The sequence below is a fragment of the Chrysemys picta genome, chromosome 2 (assembly GCF_011386835.1).
Source record: "Chrysemys picta bellii isolate R12L10 chromosome 2, ASM1138683v2, whole genome shotgun sequence".
Lineage (NCBI taxonomy): Eukaryota > Metazoa > Chordata > Testudines > Emydidae > Chrysemys > Chrysemys picta.
The window spans coordinates 276,364,238-276,383,540 of NC_088792.1; the positions used below are offsets into that span (position 1 = coordinate 276,364,238).

A 19,303-nucleotide genomic window follows, 5' to 3' on the forward strand; every position below is an offset into this window, starting at 1 on the left:
ACTGCTGAGCTGTGTGGAAAAATCCCTCAGTGTCAACAGCCCAGGAAGGACAAATCTTAGTCCTTGCTTTCTGGCGGATAGCAGCAGAAGTAGCAGATAATACCTATGGCTCAGCTGATAGACTGGAAAAAGGCCAGATGGATTTGTGCTGTGCACAGACCCAGTGGGCATGCTCAGGCAATGAGAGAGACCAATGATGGGCATAGTATAAGAACCTAAATACATAAAGTGCACTAGAAATGTCCCTAGTATTTCACACTTGGTAATGTGTTTCTCCTTACTGTGAGTGTTTACAGTTACAGGGCAAACACTCAAATATTACCTTATAACATGGGATATAGCGATTAGAAGTGAGATTGATACATGCTGCAACATACAAGCATTTCATAAAGTCTAGACATTAAATACATTCTTATCAGGCTAATACCTATTTTGAGAAAACCAGCAGGTTACCTGGTCTGGTCTCCAGTTGTCAGTTCTTATCTAATGCTTGCAGCCTGGGCAAGAGCTGGCATTTGGCCTGCCAGCGACATGGTGGCAATGCATCATTTCTACTGCTTCTGGGCCTGATGTACCTGTGTTACCTGGCCCATAACTGGCCCAGGAGCAGTTGCCTGGCTGCCTATAGGCTCTGTCCCATACAGACACAGTTGTTTTCATTGATAAACTATCCTGGGGCTTGCTATTATTCTCCATTTGGCAAATGGTCATTAGCAAATTGTTTGTTTGCTTTTTTATTAGCTACAGTAAAACTTGCTGATTCTCGTTCTTTTCATAAAGATGCTTTCAGTGTTGGGAGGGTGTTTTGTGCTTGTTATTTATAGAAGAGCCTTTATTTCAATCTATCTTGTAAAAGTTCTGTAGCATACAGGATTGCTTGCTGTCGGGCCCAATAGTACACATATAACCAAGGGTTCATTTGACTGATACTAACAGATTTACTTAGAAATCTGTCACAGTAGTAGTGGCAGCTCACCTTGATATACATTAGAGCTCTCAGAAAGTGCTTTTGTCTGCTATTGTCGAATGGGATGAGGCTGAGTGAAAGGTGTTCGGAAAACATAAATAATGGAAAGTAAATGTATTTATTTTTATCTTTCTATTCCTTCTGCTAAGAAATGATAAATCTTATAAAATATCATTCAGAAACTTGAGCAATTTGCTTAAAAACATAATATATCCATTAATGTTCCATGGAAGGAGTCTACAGCATGTAGGTGTCTGAGGGTGAATGTTTCATGAATGGTTGAAGACTCCTATTTCTAAATTCCATAGCACACCAGACATGTCATTCTGGATCAGAACACTAGGAAAACTAGTCTAATATTCTGCTTTTAGCAGTGGTTATTACTTGGTGCTTCAGAGGGTGTGGTGAAAAGTCTGATAGAGTTTGTCAATTCTGCTTTACTAAGGCACCTGGAGGAAAAACATCTTCAGTATCCCTGCAGATGGATGATTTAGTCTAAAGCCTAATCCCATAGGCGAAGATTCTGGCACTCCTGCTCACATTAAATAATGCCTTATTCTATGAGTAAACCCAATCAAATTAATGTAAGAGTGCGAAAAGCTGACCAGTAGCTTGTTTAGCTACATATGTTAGTGGGTACCCAGCCCTTTTTAAATCTAGACACAATATGTATTATTGTCTCCCTCTAGCAGTAAATATGGCAATCAGCAGGTTCACTACACAAAAGTATATTTTTTATTGATACTATGTTCTTTTATCTATTGTTCCCATGTGCTAGTATTTGGGGACTGAGAGGGCCAGGTCACTTTTACAGTAATACTGCAATAGAAAATGAGCATAGTTGTCACTGAAATGGAATGAATAGCAACAGGGTGAAGTGGGAAATGTACAGCTGTCTGCCCAGAGGCTTTCAGGCCTTTGTCATGTGCTTTTAAGGTCCTGAAGAGCAAGTGGAAAATCAAAGATTCAGGACAGGCACATGGAAGATACTGGATTGTGAATGACAGGGATCAGCGAGGATTGACACAAACAGTAGATTTTGGTCAAGTGGCTGCCAAGTTCTTTGTAATGTAAACAGTATTGCCAACTCCAAGCATTCAAAGATCATGAGTCAAGCCCCAAAAAATCCTGAGATTTTTAAAAAAAAATATATATAAATGAGGGTTATTTGCCTTCTGGTTTCCTAAGTCTTTAGGGTGCTCCCAGTGCATGTTTTCAATCTTTTTTCCACAATCATGAGGACGAGGAACTTACTTTCTTTTACAAGGAAAGCTGAGACGGTTCATTTCAGCAGATGAGTGTTTAAGAAAGCATCAAATATTGTGATAGAATTGCCAGAGTTGGACACACTACATAAAGAACATAAAGGCAGCCTGTCCTGGCAGAAGTAAAAGAGAAAAGGTGACAAATACCCTGCACTGTCATCTGCCTAGCCCCATTTTGTTACTCAGAACCTGCACATCCGCACTGTCCCTATTCATAGCAGACCTGGTATGGCCAGGAAGCTTGGCCCATAGTGGAGCCAGCACCTCTCCTCCCCACCAGAGCCTTTCTCTGTGGCAGGAAAGGCTCAAGCAGTGGAACACTAAGCAGCTGAAAACAGCAGTGCAGACATGGGAGGCACTGCTTGGGCATGCAGACAGTCGGTGTAAGGTTAATACCCAAGGGGTTCAGGAGTATAGGACGCTCTACTCTACCTGCCTAAGCCATACCTCTCCATCTACTCTGCTATTTATACTCTTGCTACCAGAAGTGTAGCTGTACCCTGAGACGGTGCTTTTAAGGCACAGCCTACATGGTGGGTGGAGCTGTAACACTCCAGCAGTAGCACTAGGAGGCCGAATATTTCCTGGATCTCCCTAGTGCATGGAGCAGTGCACTGCTATACCCCTTCCTAGAGCTCAACTTTCTCCCCTCTGGGCTGCCTGAAGGAGTGGAGAGACAGCCTTGCCTTTTCCCCATCCCCTTTGGGGCACTTGCACCCTCAGGGCAGTAGGGAGGGAGAGGTCCCCCTAGTGCTCCTCTAGTTAAGGGACTGCAAGTTTAGCTGGCCCTTACTTACATGGGGCATTCAGGTAGGGTGGGGTTGGGAAGACTCCTTATGTGCCCTCCCGACCCTCTGTACCTGCATACAGGCCTGGAATAATTTACGCTGGAAAGGTCCCCATTGGGTCAGATCCTGAGGACCTTGCTCAGGGATGGAATCTGCAACCCCTACTCACATGGAGTGGGACCATACTAGGCAAGCCCAATGAAGACAGTGGGACCAATTGCACAGTAAGATACTACTCAGCATAAGGGTGGCAGGAGCAGGTCCTTAGTTTTTACCTCTTGATATTCTAATTGAAGTCACTGTGGGTGTTTTGCCTGAATAAGGCTCAAGACCGAAATGAGAAAGGGCCTCACGATTTGGCCTAACAGAAATACATTATTCTAAGGGCAGTTTTCTGTTGTTGTCCATATTTCCCATTCCTCTTTGTGAATACTTGCTGCTCACAATGAATTCAAGTCTCTTCTTGCTGCTATTGAAAATAGTGCACTGCACTTCTATAGAACCTTCCATGCAAGGATCACAAAACTTTTTTTTTTCTTTTAAACCAAACATTAATGAACTTAGTCTCATCACCCCACCTCCTGGGAGGCAGATCTGCAGTATTCTTATGCTCATTTTACAGGGAAGTGAGGTGTTGAAAAGCAAAGTGGCTTGTTCAACGGCATACAGGAAGTCCCTGACAGATGTGGGACATGAATCCTATATCGTGATTCCAGTGCAGTAATACCCAAACCATGCTTCTCTTTCTATGCCGTGCTATAAGAGTACACAGCACTGCAGAACAGGTAAACTGTATTAAACAAATGACAGAATCCCTTTCCCACAGAGCGTGCAATCTTAAACTCACAGGTGAACTGCTGCACCCATGTGCCCTCTCCTGCAACCTTTTATCCCATGAGTAATCATTACTCCCATGGGTATTCCCAGGGCCTTTTGCACTCGGATATCATGGTGTCAGCCAGTTTAGTAAAAACATAGATTTCATTGTGATTACTCACATGAGTACAGATTACACAGGTGAGTAACAATAGCAGGATCAAGCCTGTAATGGCATAATCAGGTCTGATACAATACAGCACACAGTGGTATGTGGTCTTTATAGCTAGAATAACTTGAGGAAACAGGTTTTCAGAGGGTTTTTGGAAGAAGAGAAGGAGAGGGTTTGAATACTGATTGCTTAATCCTCCCCAACCCGTTAGTAAGTTCCCCACTCCTATTTCTAGTCTTTTCAACAAAATACAACACAACGTCTCCACGAGAACTGAGATGTGATACATTTTGCAAGTACTGTAGCGTATTCTTTGACTAGCCACTGGGTTGTGCTGTTACTCTATATTCTGTGCACTCATTTCTCATATACCAACTCCCAATACATTATTCAGCGGAATGAATGTTGCTAGTGGCAGATTTAAATTGTAGTATGTCATAAGAATATGGTCAATAATTAATGTCACAACAACAGCTTTCCCCCCGTATTGTGTACCTGAAGAAGCACACTGTAAACCACTTTCTGCTGGATCAAAATTATTCACAGACTCATCACCAGCATTCACTAATTCAGATTACTTGCAATGATTGCTGTGGCCCAGCTACCAGCTTGTCTGAAAACAGATGCTCATGTCTGTACAGGTAAATATAATAATCAAGCTGACTTTCTAAAAAAAAATATCCTGTAGCATTGTATAACCTGTGTACAATTTGGTTCACTTTTTTCACAGCATTGTTCCTTGTAATCAAAACCAATCAGGGACTATCTGTGATTAGCCTTTGAGTGCGCGGGTTTGGTTTTTTAAAAGGTGTCATGCCAGACAAGTGTGCAGCATGCGCGGTGTACTCCACTAGCAATAATACTTGATACAGAAAATCAAGCACGTGGAGTTAACCCGCTCCCTTGAGACAGCTTGCTTAGTGGTTTTTGAGGTTCAAGGTTGCACTCCGAATTGCCATTTTTTTCTTTGGGATCCAACTGCGGTTTAAGAAGATTATAAAAATTCCATAGCTATGCTGTGTGGGTTTTAACCTTTTTAGCCACTAGATCGCTCACATTTTGTTCCAGTGGAAAATATGGTAACTGATGTGCATCAATAAGGGTGTATGTATTTGCTAATAAAGCACACACCCTTTAGAGATCTTGGCGCAGTTTGCTTTCAATGAAACTGCTGTAACCCTATTGGATCTAACCCACTGTATGGCTACACTAAAGCAGAAAGTAGACCTCACTTGATTAAAATATAATTTAGAGGGACATTATGGCTCAGGTATTATTGTTATTATTTGTATTGTGGTAGAACTTACGAGGCCTAATCATGGACCAGGACCAAACTATACTAGGTGCTATACAAACACAAAACAAAAAGATGGTCCTTGCCCCAAATAGCTTACAATCGAAGAAATGTACTTAGGTAATTAGCAGTGTGATAGGATGCCAGCCACTAGGGCCCCAATTCAGAAAGTTCCATGTTAAACAGGTGCTTGAGTGCTATCTAGAATAGGGATCGGTTTAAGTGCATGCGTAAGTGCTTTTCTGAATTGGGAACCAGTGAGATTCTGGCTCAGGATAATAGAGATCAAAAACTGTCCTCATCTGAACACTCTTTGGAGGTCTACATGAAATGTGCCGTTGGTCACAGGTCAGCTCCTAGTAGACAGGTTCACATCACAACTGGCACTCTGTTTGGCAGTCTCTGCAGAGGTCAAAGATTACATGCCCATGGAAAATAAATTACCCTAGAGGTGGTCCTACCGGGTCAGAGTTGGGGCACATTAAGGAGATGGTATGGAGGAGGCCTGCACTGAACTGGTTATGCAGCTACTTTAGGTTCCAGGGATGTCAATCTGTCACCTTTCAGGAGCACTACATCCACTTTAAAATCTCCTGAATTGCATTAATTTTAATGCACAGCTTGAGCTATAATTAGCCAATGAGACTTTCCAGTGCTTGTTATGTCAAAGATTATTAATTTTTAGTAGGATATTTTTAGATTTGGTCACTGTTATACATATATGTTCTCAACTTTTTATTCCTCTCCTGGGACATGGAATTATTTCTCTTTTTCAAGGGACACTGAAGTTAGAAATCAGATTTCCTAGCTGTGTTATTAATAACACCACCATAGATAATTAACACAATTTAAAAAATCTAATTTACTTTTTTCCATTAAGGATATTGTTCACTGTTGCTTTTCACTGAACTTGGAAAATGAAGATGCTAGCCAGAGTTTTATTTATCATTAGTTTCACTTTCTGGCTCTTATGCCCTGGGACAAGGCTATAGTATTTGTTTAACCTTTTGTTTAACTTCTTTTGCTGACTTTGGATTGTTGGTTTGTTTCACCCGAGTCTCCGAAAAGGGAGAAATATCCAGAAGGCCTAGACTGGACGGAAGAAGGGAAGGAGGGACTGAGAGCCTGCCCCTCCTAGACTGGCATTGAAAGCTCCTGCTAGAAGGACTGGACTTGTGTGAGTGAACTTCCAAGTAACAGCCAAAGGGGGTGCTCTGATGGGGACAGAACGTTGACAGTCACGTTGTGCTTTTTAGGTGGATGGAGGCCTGGTGATGGATACAAGTTGTAGTTCTCAGTAGGATTAGAGGAGATTCTAGTTCAGCTCAAGTCGGAGACCTATCCAGCTGTGAGATACCCTCAAACTTTCTTTGGAAAAGGCTTTAGTGTCCTTTGTTCAATAGTATTGGACTTTGGCAAAGTCAGCATCTATAACAAGACCTTCAGAGGTGAGGGACTGTAGCATTGACAAAGAATATTGATTTCCAAATGGTGACCGTCTTAGAACACTGAGTATGACTTCTGCATGGAGGTACTTACAGTAAACCGACTCGTTTTCGGAACCTCAGCCCCTCTACTTTGCCTCTAGCAAGAGGAGTCACCTTCTTGGCTTCTGGTCCCCTCTTCACCCTTTCCTGAACAAAATAAGATGATTTTAACCCATCTGGCTTCCCTGCATGTGATGACTCCGCCCTCCTGAAGGACGATGTTAGGTGCTGCTCACATCCTGTCAGCCACTCTCTCTTTGTCACTGCATTGAGCCATTCTGGGCAAAATGCCATTCTAGAATCCAAATAGGGCCTTGCCTCTCAAAAGCTAGAACCCTCCTGTTCTCCCTGGTAGGGTGCCTCTCAGCGACCTCCCTAATAGGTAGGCAAACAGCCAGTCTCCAGGTGGCATGTTAAATTTTTAGGATTAAGCATTCCTGGGCAACAGTGTAGTAGAGGGTGGTGAAGTATTTTTCCATCTTTGATGCTGGTGTTTTACTGATATCCTGGGAGATGTTACAGGGAAGAGAAAGGAAAGGAAACAGTCTCTAAGTTCTTTATCATACAGCACAATCAGATATGTGCTCCTGAACTTACAACTTTGACTCCCAGTAATCTCTCTTCAGTATCCTTGTCCATCAACTACAAACCTCCTTAACTTTTCATCTCTTCACCTCGGCACCTAGTTATAAAATTATCATTCTAAGATGAAAACAAACCAGAATAAATCCCATAAGGGCAGACGTATCAGTGCATTGGAGTCAAAGGGAGCTGCACCAGCAAGCGATTGAGGGAGGACTGAGAAAGGGTGTAGAGGCTGGATGGCTAAGCGAAGATTTTGCTGTCAGAGATTTTCCACTTTAAAGTGCAGTTATCAGGAAAGTGTAAAACTGACATCCTGGTAGGCCTCATTTATTCCTCCTCCACAATTTTCCTCCCAAATTCACTCAATCCTCAAGTCAATTCAGGGGTGTTTTTTTTTCTAGCTGCCAGCATTGTAAGCTCAACCTGTTACCTGAAAATCAAGCTATGTTCTTTCTGCTTATTAAAACATCACCAACTGGAAAGCTTGTGAAATGAGAAGTTAACTGGCAATACTGTGGAAGATGCATGAAGCAGTGTATGACACAGCTGGCACATCTACAGGAAAGAGAAAAAAATTGTCATTAAACTCAGCACATATGAGTCAGGAAGCACAGTGAGAGTGGGTATTTACAGCACCTAGGTGCCATTTTAATGCAGTTTTCTGACTATAACCACATTTCAAGGTAAAGGATCTAAATGAGGGTCCAAAAATTCAGATCCCTCTGACAACAGATTTCCAAGGGACTTATTACAAGGGAATCAAGTGAAGAAACACCAATAAGGGTTTATTTATTATTTGCTCACTTTTTAAATTCTTAAACTGCAACACCTTCTGCCATTCTAATTAGCCTAACTTCACCAGACTAAGATGTGCTTATTTGTTTCTTTGTTTGTGGGGGATGTTTAAATGTCAGCTTTACAGAGAGATAAGCAGATCCATGGGTGAAAAGAACAATTGTTAAGTAGTGATGGGTGAGAACAAACATCCAAAAAGTTCAGAATTTGTGTTGTATTCAGATAAGCATCCAGAAATTCACATGTGTATTCAAACTATCTGAACCTCTTTCATCGGAAAATGTGGGCAGGATATCACATGGGAACAGTCTCTCGAGGGCCTGATTCTTCACTGCCTTATATCTTGCATAGTCACTGAACACCTACCAAAATGCTGTGAAATCAGATGGTAGCATTTTGCATCCACTTTGCCCAGTAAAATACTGTGCAAGGTGAAAAGCAGTAGAGAGTCAGGCTGTGTGAGTTCTGAGTCTCTCACTTTATTCCAGCACTTTTGGTTCTGATCAGAGGCAGCTCTGTAAATGTCTAGCTGACAGCAGCCTACCCTAAGGGTCAATGTGGCCATCACTGTCAGCACCGGAGATGTTTTCAAAATGTCTCTTGGCTTTACGAATAATAATAAAAAGCAGTAACCTCAGATTATCTTAATTTTTCAAAATTGAAGGCTGCATAGCTCCTACAACCACCTCACAGAAGAAATCAATTCAATATTTGTAAATTGTTTAGACTGCTCACATTTTGGTGACCACTGATGAAATGGTCAGGGTTCATATCTGGACAGTTCTGCTCCTCTCTGTGCTCAGCACCTAGGGTGACCAGACAGCAAGTGTGAAAAATCGGGACAGGAGGTGGGGGGTAATAGGAGCCTATATAAGAAAAAGACCCAAAAATCAGGACTGTCCCTATAAAATCGGGACATCTGGTCACCCTATCAGCACCCTGTCATGAATGAATGCCCCAGATGTCAAGATTCTAGTCCAATGGAAACATGGGAGTTAATTGTGTCAGTCTCTTGCCTGTTACAAGCGACTATATTAGATTAGATACTGTGAAGTAATTAGAAAAGTGTCAAGGGTTCAGTCATCTCTACTCATTTCTCTCTGTCAGCTCCCTTTTTATTATCAATCTGGTTCTTCTATGCTACTGCTGGTCCATTTCTCCTGGCTGTTGGTCTTGGTCAGGCACCTGTGGCTACAGTTGTAAATTATCTTCAGGAAACAGGTACAATCAAGTTAAGATGAGAAATATAGTTAGTATTTTTCCCTCCTAAAGGCCAACATCTACTATGACACCCACAAGAAGTGAATCAGCCACTACAGTCTAAGTTTATTGGACATTTATCTTCTATATTCGGAATAATAAAAATTCAATCCTGCTGTGCACATGACTTCAAGGGAGTGTGGATCAGGCCCTACTGAATACCCACGTACTCTTTCCTCCTCCACCCCTATCCACTGCATTATTGCTCCTTTGTTACATCATGCATGCAACTAGAATGTAAGCTCTTCAGGGCACCGGACCATGTGCTAATCATCTGTATTGTGAGTTGCCTAGAATGCTGCAAAATTATAATTAATAATAAGTTAGAGAACAAACCTCTGCCCCAGAGAAGTGGCCCTTTCCCACCTAGGTCAAGGCTCTTTGGTGGGACAATAGGGAGGAAGTTTGCAGTGCTGCTTTCCATGTTGTATGTGTTCTGGATATAAAATAAGGATTTCAGTCTCCAGGACAGTCAGTCAGGCTCTTTTCCATCTGAGATTTTCTGCTCAGCAGCTGTTTCTGGTTCTCTCATTTCGATCCTATGACCTGCCCCCCATTCCTGTTTGTTCATGGTTTGTCCTCTGTATGCAGTTGCTCTCTGGGATACGTGGCTGGCTTCTTTATATCGGGGGTTCTTTGCTTGGTGTCCCCCACTGGCCTTCTCCTTTTGCACCTTTGACCCTTATTATGACCCCATCTTTTTGGCCTCACTTGACTCCAATTGCCTTTTTGGGTCCTTCTTCTCTGATTTGAGGGGGTGACCTTTGCTGCCTCCTGGCAAAGCCTCTGTAAGGGGCCCCATCAGTTTTCCCCATGTGAGGCGCAAGGTCAAATAGGCTGGCTCTTTTACCCAGCAATGGAGTGCAAAGGAAAACTACAAAATAGCACCAGAGTGTGTAACCCTCCCTGGTCAAATTTATTACTGGCATTAATCTCACAGCTCCCTTGAGTTCAGGGGAGTGAAATCTTTCTAGTCGAGTGCTGAATTTGGGCCATGTTTGCTTAATGAAATTTCTGAATAAAATAATTTAGCATCCAGTTTATAATGAGAAAAAAAAGGGGTGAAAAGTGTTGTGAGAGGCTACCGGTGTGGTGCTTCTGCTTTCTCCTGTTGATATCACTCGGCTGCGTGCGTGTGTTCCCTCTGTGTGCTGCCCCAGCTCTGCGCAGATAGCTGACACAGCAGACCCGACGAAAATCCCCAATAACCACAGAGTCTACTAAGATACAAAGGCACCTCGGCCAGGTTTATTGCGATCTCGGACACAATTGCAGTTCCCCGTAGATTACTTAGTCTACCGGGCATACTACTAATAGATGTCTCTTGGCAAGGACCTGGCTCAGTGGCGGGACTTTCCACTGCCCCCGTGGCCGGACAAAGACACCACCCCAGGGACACATTCTTATACACAAGTACAAACAAGTTACACATCACTCCTGACGTACTGAGGTGCAACCCCTCTACGTAGCAAGGTACAACCCCTCTATGCAGTAAGGGGCCGCCTCGCACCTTGTACCTGTTGGTTCGATCAAAACATCTCTATCCATCATTTTACACTTTTGCCCCTGTCATTGGGATGGGTCGGTCTGTTCCCTGTTATCTGTGGAATGTTCCGGTATGGTATGTCTTGGTACCATGTTTATACTGTAACTATGCTAAATGAATATGTATTTCTGCAACATCAGCCCTTTCCTTGCCAACTTCTGTGAGCAGGGCCTGCCTTTTGCTCACAGCTTACCTTTGCTTTCTATGCTAGCAAAGCCTTGACCATTACTTTAGTTTGGTTCAGGCTTCATACTGGGCCTTCATTAGGCCTTTACTATGTTGCCTTCACTTACTACAAAAAGGAAATTGAAAATCTGCATTATGGCTGAACGACCTGATTTCTGGATCACAGAACCCAAGTGGAGGTAGATAGACCATTCTGAGGACAGCAGGATGGTGCCCTTCGCTTTCATTGACACATGGGCCATGTTCTTGTATGGATTTGGTACAGAACAGTCTTCTTCTACAAATATGGTTCCCCACTGCACTGGAAAAGTGGCATCACCCCAGAAACAGGCAGCTGCTGCTGTTGCCATTCAAAGTCACTTCACTTGCGTAGGTGTTTATGTTGCTGCTCCTGTCACTCAAGGAATTAATCTGTGCTTGGACTTTTAAATCCACAGGTGGGAAACTGATCTTCCTTTCCCCGAATGACTCACGTGCTAATGGAAAAAGCAACTAACTGTTACCAACTGCTGTCTGTTTTTAGAGTGCCCATCTTTGTGGCTTATGGGCACAAAGAAGACTAAGGGCATACAAATGGGGTGCTGTGCTTTATAGGGTCCCAAACTGCCCTTTAAAGGGCCCAGCCCTTTATCGCTGACTCAGTCTTATCAGTACAGATACAGATACTAACCATAAGATGGAGACAAGTATATGGAAGTGTCTATAGTCATGGCAGAACCACAATGCCAGCCCTGACGGACTGTCATTGCACTGCCACACGCATGCAGGCCATGAGTCATGATACTAGTGCCAGACACTCATCTCAGAGTCTCCTCCCCCCACAGCCACCTGCATGTTATCATGGCCATGTGCCACGAGTCTAGTACAAGCAGTGGTATCACAGTGACTTCATGCCTCACTAGCTTTGTACCTCAGTAGCCACCATTGTGGCATCAGGGACTAGCAGAGTTGTGCTTCTGTTAAGTGTCTCTCCCAGGGGTTCTCAAACAGGGGGTTGTAAGGTTATTACGTAGGGGATCATAAGCTCCACCCCAAACTCCACTTCACCGCCATCATTTATAATAGTGTGAAATATAAAAAAAAAGTGTTTTTAATTTACAAGGGGGGGTCACAATCAGACGCTTGCTGTGTGAAAGGGGGCACCAGCACAAAAGTTTGAGAACCACTGGTCTATTCCCCCTTTGTAGGTGTTATTTTGGTAATTTTCATAATGTGTTCAGTTTAATTCTTTGTTTTGTTTCATAAAATTAAAAGAGGACTAGTCTCCTTTCCTGCCTTCACATACCAGAGTCCCAGGAGGAACGTGCAGTCAGACATACTGCTTAGCCACATGGTTTCACACTGAATTTAGACCCAGATTTGGTTACCATGTGTGCTATTGCCTGCCAGATAAGACCAGTGACAGAGAGACATGGACCAGAGCTGTAGCTGATTTAAGTCAATATTGTTTCATTGAAGTTGAGGATTTGACCTATTGCCTAGTGATTTGACAATTAGAAACTTTCCTCGATGGCTGTGTCCTCTCTGCCTCAGTTACCCCATCTGTAAAGGGGAGGTGATACCAGCTATCTATCTCACATGGAGACTGTGAGGATTACTTTGCTAGGTACAGTTGTGCAGGACTCCTACTGAAGCTGTAGGCATGCATCTGAGGACCACATGTGGCTACTCATTTGTAATACATCAGTGACTGAAGGATCGCTTGAAAATGGCCCTGTAATTAAGGAGTTCTGGCAAGAGATGGATTTTTATTTCCTGATTCCAGCTGCATGATATGGGTCTGGGTCATAAAAGGTTAATATCCCTGTCACATGACAAAGCTCAGTCTCCACTGAGCCCCAGTGACTGCTGTTACAGATCCCAGTTCAATTTATCCAATGGAGAAGGAAGAGCCTTCTTCCAGTGACTTTACAACACAGGCAGGGAAATGAGGGGCCAAATCATCAATTGATGTAAATCAGAGAAGCCTCAGCAAAGTTAAAGGAACTATGCTGATCTACGCCAGTTGAGCAACAGGTCTGAGAACTCTAACAGGAAGCTTTTCCATTTTATTTAAACTTTTAAGGTAAACTAATTATGTGAATGAATATTTCTGGCAGCTGCAATATCAACTCTTTGAATGCATTCAGCCAATGAACGATTAAGTACAGTGTATCTTTAGCGGAGTAGGAGACAACTTCTCTTCTGTGACAGCTAATCATTGTTGCCTTTGCTTTACTCATTCAGTCCCTTTACATGGAGTTACACCCACTCATAATCAGCCCATTCATACTCAGCTATGCATAGAATCACCTCCAAATATACACATTTCTGCTAATTACCAGTTATGCTCTCACTTATACTCCCATTGGAGGTATGATTCAATACTAGAATGGGTGTCAGCAGAACAGGAAACATCTCCTAGTCCCTTTTATTTAATGCAGTAGCTCCTTCCTCTAATCTATGTACAGGCACAGTCATTCATCCGCTCCAGAGAGTAAACAGCTCCCAGCATCACCTCTCATCATAACATTTGCAATCTGCAGCACTTTTACATAAGGTCAATTTATGGATTTTTTAAGAAGATCATAAAATAAGGGGTGTGGATTTCCGTAAGCCCCTAAATGACTTAGGAGCACAGGTTCCATAGAGTTAGTTTAGGTACTTTCCCAAACCTCACCTTAAATAAAATAAATAATAGTACTTTGCATATTTAGGGTGAAATTCACCATAGTGTAGAGAGCCTCCAGAAACCTCTGGGCACCACCCAACCCAGCAATCTACATGCTCATGCCTGTGGACAAGAGTCCCCTACCTGTCATTCCTTGGATGCCCCCTTTCCCAAGCCATTTGGGAATGCTGAACCCTGCCTGTGCAATCCACCTTCTGCCATCAATGCACCTCTGTTCTCATCAGAGCTACCTGTTCTGCCTGGAGCACAAGACCAGGCCCACCTAGGGGCCCTATGGGGATCAGAGGAGTGGTCCATACATGGAAGCTGCCTTCCAATCATCATGTTGTTATCTGCTCTGGCCACACCCTCCAGGCAGTGCGAGACGTGAATGAGAGAGGAGAATATACGGTCAGTGAGTGGCCCTAACACACTGGGACTGGATGGGAGCACCACAGTCATGGCCGTGCTTCTCTCAGGTTAACGGCTGCAGCTTGGTGTCGAGGTTACCAGAAATGGATTGCTTTCAGTTTCCTCTTTAACCAATGTGCCACCCAAAGCCCTTCAGTGACAGCCATAGCAAAACCATGGTAATACCAACAAGAACTTGGTTTGTTTTTGCATTGTCATTAATAGATCAATGGAGTTTTTCCAGTTCACCTTTTCTAATGTAGAGCAGTCCTTAGTAATACCTAAGGCTTGTACCTAATATGCTGTCAAAAAGTGGACAGGAAATACTATTTGACCAAGAGAATGAAATAATGCAATAGTTATTAAAGAGAATGGTAGTATGTGATACCATTTCTTTCTCTGATCAGCCTAGGCATTTTCTGCCCTGGGGATTTCAGCCATAGGCATTACTGCACCAGTGAAAAACCCTTAGCATAGACAGGGCAAGCTGCTATAACTGCAGTTTGCATTGGTGCAGGTTTCCTCTGCTTGAAACAGGATTAAAATGCACTGGTGCAAATCAGGGTTTATAGTGGCTTTGCCTACACTAGGTTTTACGCTGGTTCAGTGACAATGGTGGCTGGTCACCAATGGTAGTAACTGGGCAAAGCCCTGGGGTAGACAAAGTTTTACATTCTTCCCTAAATCACCATGGCTGCATTCACTCCCCCCCTCTCCCACATCAAAGCAATCCAGCTTTGGGCAAGTGGACCATTTCCAAAAGAGGGCCAGGCAGGGGGGTCTGCGCTGCAGCTCTACCAGAGGCCATTTCTCCAGCTTGTGGTCTGGGGACCTCAGGCACTGCTTGTACAGTGTGGTAGGGCCATCGGATATGTGTCAACACAGGTTCCATGGCCACTCATCACTCTATGTTGCCCGATGCATGGTTAGCAACAATGCCCTCTTCTAGTCCCAGGGGAAAAAGCTGCTTGCATTTATCCTATGGTGGGGGTAATCAGTGCAGGGGCCCTTGTGCTGGCTGCCCACAGGAGGCTGAATGCTGCCTCCTTTTACTTAGAAAGCAACACTGATTTACACTAAAATACATTCCTTTTTACTAGGAAAATAATATTTAGTACTTTCTGGGCCAAATTTTCCTTTGGTTTCACTCCACTGACTTCGGTGGAATTAATTACACCAGCAGAGAGTGTGGCCCTTCTCCAGATCTCTGCAGAGTGTTAATCGGCCTAAACAAGACCTTCTCAGAGGTAGGTGCTTACAGGGACTATTGCTAAAAACAATTTAGAAATAAGGAAACTGAGGCAGAAGGATTAATACAGAGGCTTAATCCTCACCTCAACCTGCAGACCATCATGAGGGGTGAGAGGATAGTTTAATCTCCATGTCCATTCAACTTCATGTGCTTTGATTGACAAGAACTGAGCTGTGTGAACCAATGGGAAGAAATGTACGTTGAAATTTCAACAACATGTTTTGCACTTTGGACCCTTCAAATTCCCTTGGACACAGAGGGAGTCAGAGAAAGGAAGGTCCAGTGGTTAGAGAGGTAACCTAGAACTCACAAGAACTCTGTTCAGTTCTCTGCCCTGCCACAGCCTTTTTCCGTGACCTTGGGAAGGTCACAGTCTCACCATTCCCCATCTGTCAACTGGGGATAATAGCACATCTCTCTGTCACAGGATTATTGTGAGGATGTATATCCTAAAGATGGTGTGGTGTGCAAATACTAGGGTGATGGGGTGGGGGTGGGGGGGCGCAAATAGGTGGAGTCAGCATCAGGGCCATTAACCTTGTTAAAGGTTTTTCATGATTTTCCACTACATTCATACTAAGTATTATCAGTAGTAAGTAGTCTCAGGGGTTCCTATCCTGCAGTCTTGTGTTCAGCACTGCCAGACTGAGCCTTACTCACCCTTTATTATTATTTATTTGTATTTTAGTAATACCAAAGGATCCCAACCAAGATCAGGGCCTCGTGCTAGGTAATGTACAAACACCTAGTGAGAGAGTCCCCCCACCCTTAAGAGCTTATACTCCAAAGTGGCCAGCACTGAAGTTAATGATTGTCTTCTCTGTTCTCCCTTCATGAATGAGTTAAATACTATGTAGGTAGAAAAACCTGAATTTTGGGGTCGAAATCATCTATGCAAGTGCAAGAGAAGAATATTCTGCTTAGTAGGTCAGATTGAAACTGATTTCTACATTCACTGTATAACTACATTGACATGAGTTGAGTTGCACAGGCTGTAATCCAGACCTGAATTTGATTCAGCGTCGATTGTTTTTGAATGACTATTGCCTTCTTGTTTGAATTGGTTTTACCTATATTCCTCTTAGATGTCCTGATTTTAAACTGTGTCCCTTTAATCTTCTTAGGCTGTTTGCCTGTATAGTTTCCTCTGTAGCTTAAAAAATGTTGTCAGGGCAACATGAATGAGGCTGAATTAGCCTGTTTAACCTTTTCAGTTAATTTAAAAGTTCTATGGAGTATGTGTGTTCATGCCGCACTCCCTAGAAACAATCTCCTCTTCCTTCCTGCATGGGAACAAATAGTAAAGGGCACACACGCAGCATGTGATGCCTGGCTTTTTCAGACAGTTCACCAGTTTGCCAGACTGAAATCTTGGTCCAATTTTCCATTGCCTGGCAACTTGTTTAGTCAGCCAAATGAGTAACATTGTGCCACTGCTACATAATTTAGTGAAGCACAAGTTACTGAGCTCACTACAGGGGTAACTGAGTGAAGTTTAAGGGCCTGCGATACACAGTTGGTAAGACTAGATGATCTAATAGTCTCTTATAGCCTTAAATGCTAAGAATATATCACAAAGTTTCTCTGCTCACATTGGTGGTAGGTCTTGCCTAAGCTCACACAAGACATCCGTGATGGAGCAAAGAATTGAATCTGGGTCTCCCAGGTTAGCATCCTAACCACTGGACCAGCCGTCCTATTGTTCAGTGAACATACTGCTGACAAAAGGAGCTAAACTGTCATCCCTAGGAGTCCTCCATTTACCCACACTACAGAGACAGCACGGTCAGTGGTAGTGCCAGATTCCTTACCTGGACCTGGAGACCATCGTGAGGGTGGAGAGGACAGTTTAATCTTCATGTCCATTCAACTTCATGTGCTGTGATTGACGAAAGCTGAGCTGTGTGAACCAGTGGGAAGAAATGTATGTTGAAATTTCAACAACGTTTTTTGCACTTTGGACCCTCATTCCTGCAGAATGTGATGAAATTACTGCTTTCCCGCTGGAAACATGCAAACATCCAATATGCCAGATTTCAGGTGAATTCTCAAGACTCCTTTTGCTTGGAATGGGACTATCTTTGCCTGCAAATGGGCTCACTTTCACAGGAAAAGGGGCCATTTTTGAATAAAATATTTCAAGGAAATGGCCTTTTTTGCATTGATAATGAAACCAAAAATGTTCAAATTTAACTTTGTATTGTGAATATCTCACTCATCTTCAGCCAACAACGATGCCAATGGTGGTGGCGGTTTGTGTGCTGGAAACCTCTGCCTTAAGGGAACGTGATGGAAACCACCAAACTCAATTCCCACAGGACGCTGAACAGCCATTAGAGGTAAGTCACGGATTCCTGGCTACAAAACCATCTTCCTCGACAGTTTGGCTCAAGGCACTTATAACCTTTCTGCCTCAATTTCTCCATCTGTAAAATAGGGTTAAGTCATGACTACTCTGGGTTGGGTCTGAGCTGCTGGTAAAGCTGCCTCCGGCCATTCTGGTCTCCACTATAAAGCAGCATCAGTCAGTGACTTGCAGCAGTAAAGGGTTTCATTTTTCTTCCTGCTGTAAGCATGAAATGGGTGGGTGGGGGTGGGGGTGTCAATTTGTATGACTTTGCTGAGATATATTTGTCAAATGGATCAGTGTAATAGCCAATATTAGCACAGACACTAATAGGATTGTAGCGATGCAAGGACTCAGCGGCGCGGCGCCTCCTGCTGGTCATCCTGGGAATTAGCTCTCCAGCTCTGGAGCGCCCTCTGCTGGCTGATGTCCCACTTGCCTCAGGACCCCATGTCCCTCCCGGACCCCGGTGCCCCTTCCCTCAGGGTTCTGCCCTCTGCAGTACCCCCCACAGTCTCTGAGTCTCCCCTTCCAGGGGAACCCCCAACCCTCTATCCCCACCTTGCCTCAGTGGCTACTGCCAGTCATTGTCTAGCCCCCACTCACTGGGGCAGACAGCAGTTTGTAATCCACTCATCACTGGCAAGGGGGGCTTGGACCTGCTGCCTTTGCCTAACCCTGGGCTGCACTTCTGCAACCCCAGTACCTGCTTTGAGCCTTCAGCCTGGGGAGTTGCCAGGCTGGAGCTCTCCCGCTCCTTTGCTCTTCCCCAGTCCTGCTCAGCCTCAGGGACCCTGCTCATCTCCCAGGCAACCTGGTCCTTCTCTCTCCAGCAAGAGAGAGACTCCTTCAGCACCTGCCTCACAGCCCTTTCATAGGGCCAGCTGTGACCTGTGGCCTGATTGGGGCATGGCCCCAGCTGTGGCTGCTTCCCCAATCAGCCTACCCTATTGGCTCCCCGGAGCAGCCCTTTCCCAGGGCTGGTTTTAACCCCTTCAGGACCGGAGCGGGGTAACCACCCCACTACAAGGATAACCCCTAATTATTGAAAGAACAGGAGTACTTGTGGCACCTTAGAGACTAACCAATTTATTTCAGCATAAGCTTTCGTGGGCTACAGCTCACTTCTATGCATCTGAAGACTAACACGGCTGCTACTTTGAAACCTAATTATTGAGTCCACCAAATGGGTTCCTTTCTGGTCAACTTTTAACTTGAACAGTATTTCTCAAATCAATTCACTTGGTTTTCCTTAATGAATAAACAATGTATTAATTCACCCAGAACCCAATTAGTATATTATCAACAGCTCACACCACTCAGGTGTAGTCTTACAAGCTATAGTCAATGACTATGGTTGAGACTCAGCAGTTATATCAAGGAACAATACAAATCACTGAGATTTCTTATTACATTTACTTATGATGATCAGTTCTTTAGTGCCTAACACATTTAGCACCCTTCCAGTATTTATCCAAGGAG

The 19,303-nt window shown here is 43.7% G+C and overlaps 1 long non-coding RNA gene across 1 annotated transcript; it reads right to left on the reverse strand.

The window, feature by feature from the left end:
• Positions 1–3,113: 3,113 nt before the first annotated feature.
• Positions 3,114–18,655, reverse strand: LOC135981180 (uncharacterized). Its single transcript, XR_010598140.1, has 3 exons — positions 18,528–18,655; positions 17,286–17,374; positions 3,114–7,929 (listed from the first exon to the last, which is right to left on the reverse strand). It is a non-coding gene; the product is annotated as an uncharacterized LOC135981180 (long non-coding RNA).
• Positions 18,656–19,303: the final 648 nt, after the last annotated feature.